The following is an 874-nucleotide window of genomic DNA, read 5'->3' as shown; positions in this document are numbered from 1 at the left end:
AGGAGATGGTGAGATGGAGGCACTGTGCAGCAACTCCAGAACAGGACGAATACTCCCAGAGACTGAGTGGATAGGCACGAGAGATCAGAGCTTGGGCAAGACACGAGAGATCTGAGAGCTGGAACCCGTGGAAACAGGACTGGACTCAGGAGGCGACGAAGAACTGCAGAAACAAGATCACAAGGTAAGACTTGTATTCCATGAAACACTAAATGGCTAGAAACATTAAGTACCGGGGGAACTCAATGCTCCAGCATCGAGTAGACTTGACTGCAGGCTTAAATAGGAGCAGGAGCTCATCAGGGAGATGGCCGTCAGCTGGGGGTGATTGGCGGCCATCTTGGAAGCTGTAGCAAGTGCTACTCTCACAGGTATTCCCAATTCCATCTCTTCATTCTGCAATGAGGAACAAAACAACACAGCTCTCTCTTGTCAGGCACATCAGTAAGACAGTCACTGTTTTTTTTCCTTCTCCCCTTTTGGTATGTCCTGATACGTACAGACTCATCTAAAACGTTACCAGAATCGCTTTCCTCCACCTGCGTAATATAACTAACATTAGAAACATCTTGTCTAAAAAGGTTTAAAGTCATATTTATTTGATATATTCCAGCTTGTAAATGTAAACAATGAATCCAACAAAGTTAAGTCAGGTCCTCTGCACGGTTTCTTTTTGTTGAAACATTTTATTGACTTTCATCCAAAAGACTTCATCAGTCTGAGAGGCCACAACAAGCTCAGTCTTATAAACAATACCTCACATAATCGAAAGACGAAACATTTCAACAAAAAGTAACTGTCCAGAGGACCTGACTTTTAACTTTTTGGATTTCTTTTACCTGGATAATCAAGCATGAACTTTGATATAAAAAAA

Source organism: Nematolebias whitei, chromosome 22 (genome assembly GCF_014905685.2).
Source record: "Nematolebias whitei isolate Nwh7 chromosome 22, NemWhi1, whole genome shotgun sequence".
In the NCBI taxonomy this organism is placed as follows: Eukaryota; Metazoa; Chordata; class Actinopteri; order Cyprinodontiformes; family Rivulidae; genus Nematolebias; species Nematolebias whitei.
This window is presented reverse-complemented; position numbering follows the sequence as displayed.